Raw genomic sequence first — 2,998 nt, 5'->3', positions numbered from 1 at the left:
TTCAGGAGACTCTGTACTGCAGGATTTTATTTATATGACATTCCAGAAAAGATAAAACTACAAGAACAAAAAAAAAATACATTGGTGGTTACTAGGGGCTAGGGATGGAGAGAGGGGTTAACTACAAAAGAGAACAAGGGAAGTTTTAGAGGTGATGGAAATATTCTGTATATAATTTTCAAACTTCTTATGATGTGCACCTAAAAAGGTGAATTTACTGTGCATAAATTATGAATCAGTAAACCAGACTTTAAAAAAAATAAAAATAAATACAGTCTCTAAAGCAATGCTTTTCAAATCTCCATTAGCAAGATACAACCCATCAGCGAGTGGTGAATTCAATTTAGAGGGTTGTGATGGCATTTTAAAAAGTGAAATAGAATAGGGACACCTGGGTGGCTCGGTGGGGTTAAGTATCTGACTCTTGATCTCAGCTCAGGTCTTGATCTCAGGGTCATGAGTCCAAGCCCCATACTGGGCTCCACACTGGGCATGGAGCCTACTTAAAAAAAAAAAAAAAAAGGTGAAATAGAATAGGAAATATCAGAGTCATTGCACGCAGTGAAAGGAGTATTGTTATGAAGCATTTGCTTCTGTTTCATGCATATGTATGTGCTATAATGAAATATCAGGAAAATGGAAACCATGGTCAGTGTGTTTTTTAATGGAGGGAATTTAACTGGAAGCTGGTTACACAAATAATGAAAAAGCTGAGAAGCCCATTAGGGGAAGATGAGACAACCCAGAGGTCAGCAATGGCAGAAACCACTAATCCCTTTCGAATGGAGGGACAAAGGGAGGTGACAGTGTTGCTGGGTCCCAGAGCTGGGGTCATCCAGCAGAAACTGAAATCGCAGGAGGACATTCTGGCTGGAGCTGGAGCCAGAGGGAAGACCCAGCCACTGTCAAAGATGCACTCAAGGCAGAGAGAGATGGAGGGAATCGTCCTCACCTTCCCAGTCCCCTCGCCCTCCAGTGTGAGAGCTGCACGCGAGTGGCACCCAGCCAGAAGTCAGTTAACATGACCTGGGAGCCTTGGAAATACAGCTCTGGGGATCAGCATCCTTGAAACATGGCGGAAGAAGAGAAGAGCCAGGAATGGATTTGACAGCAGATAGTCCCAGAGCTGGCACAGCTGTGAAGTAAAATGTATTTCTGATCGAAGGTCAGATTCCAAAAGGTTTAAAAGTCATTGCTTTAGAGGACAAAGCTATTCTCCGTGTTGTTCTCTCTATATAGTAGGAAGAATAAAATCACACTTTCGACCGTTAGAGGATTTTGTGTGTGTTTGAAAAGGCAGTTTGAACTAAAGAAGTTGGATTGGGAGACTAACCCACTTCTCTCCTTAGTGTTGGAGCAGTCACACCGAGATCTCTTAGTGGTAAAGGTAAAACTCCTGGCAGATGGAGATGAAATTTAGGCCAAGAAAAACAAAGCAGGAAGGACGTACACAAGAAGCAGATGTGTAAGCAAAGAAACGAAGTGCTTTTCTCTGATGGTGTGGAAGGAAAATTATAGCAGTTAAAAATCGATATGCCGGGTATCAAACCGCCTCTGTAGCAGGTATTTGTGAAACGGTTCTCCCAAACTGCCGGATCCATAAGGAACAGCCGCCAGAACTCAGCAACACCACCTTATTCCCCACTCTGGGACTCTCCACTTCTTCCCGTTCGAAAGCTTTGACCTTGGATTATTTGGGATTTCTGATCTCAAGAAATAGCTCCCAAGCCTCCCTCGTTAAGTCAAGCCTAATGCTTGGTTCCTTGTGTTTAAAAACATGCAGCGCTGCTCTCCCCTCCAGCCTTCCGAGACGCCGAAAGGAAAGAAGGCGAAGGGGAAGGAGGCAGCCTGGGCTCCTGCTGTCTGGAAGAAGCAGGAGGTCGAGAAAGGTGGTCAATCCTCTATTGGAGAAAAGGCGCAAGAATTTTGGCATCGGACAGGACATGCAGTCCCAAATGGACCTCACCCACTTTGTCAAATGGTCCCGCTTCACCCGGCTGCAGCGGCAAAGGGCTATTCTCTATAAACGTCTAGAAGTGCCTCCTGTGATTAAGCAGCTCGCCCAGGCCTTGGACCGCCGGACAGCTACTCAACTGCTCACGCTGGCCCGCAGAGAGAGACCAGAGACAGAGAGGAAGCAGAGATTGTTGGCCCGGGCTGAGCAGAAAGCTGTTGGCAAAGCAGATATCCCCACTAAGAGGCTGCCTGTCCTTCAAGCGGGGGTCACTATGTCACCACCTCGGTGGAAAACAAGAAGCCTCAGCTGGTAGTGATTGCACGTGACGTGGATCCCATTGAGCGGGTTGTCTTCTTGCCTGCCCTGTGTTGTAAGGTGGGGGTTCCCTAAGGCAAGGTTGGGGCGTCTGGTCCACAGGAAGACCTGCACCACTCTGGCCTTTACACAGGTTCACTCGGAAGACAAAGGAACTCTGGCTAAGCTGGTGGAAACTATCAGGACCAATAACAAAGACAGATAGGATGAGATCTGCCATCACTGAGGAGGCAAGATCCTGGGTCTTAAGTTGGTGGCTTGCGTCACCACGCTGAAAAAGGCAAAAAGGCTAAAGAACTGGCCACCAAACTGGGCTAAGTGGATGCTGTTGAACTTTCTGTATATAAAAGTGATTAAAAAGTTCTCTTTCACAAAAAATAAATAAAATAACGATACACAGCACCGACTTTTGGACTTCTCCGTCTACACCAATCATGCAGGAGCAACGTTCTTCAATCCGTTTCTTTCCTGTCTAGTGTCCTTCAGTTATTTTAAAATATGGTTTGGGGACTATTGTTTTAAATTCAACGGTATCATTATTAAGAGTTCTTTTTAAAGGCAGTGTGTATTTGTTGGATGGATGGATGGATGGATGGATGGATGGATGGATGGATGGATGGATGTAGGCAATGTGAGTGAGTCCCAGTTTTAAGTTTCCACCAGGCTCATGGGGCCTCCTCAAGCCAGTTTCCGGGCTCTGACTGGACTCAAGTTTAAAGACCACCA

At 45.8% G+C, this 2,998-nt stretch overlaps 1 pseudogene; it reads left to right on the top strand.

Annotated features, from left to right (window-relative positions):
* Positions 1 to 1,777: 1,777 nt before the first annotated feature.
* On the top strand, positions 1,778 to 2,577 carry LOC123782024 (large ribosomal subunit protein eL8 pseudogene; annotated as a pseudogene).
* Positions 2,578 to 2,998: the final 421 nt, after the last annotated feature.

Source organism: Ursus americanus, chromosome 19 (genome assembly GCF_024610735.1).
Source record: "Ursus americanus isolate L20-20 chromosome 19, mUrsAme1.1.p, whole genome shotgun sequence".
NCBI classification, from domain to species: Eukaryota; Metazoa; Chordata; class Mammalia; order Carnivora; family Ursidae; genus Ursus; species Ursus americanus.
Note: the sequence above shows the minus strand (reverse complement) of the source record. Positions and strands in the feature narration are given on the sequence as shown.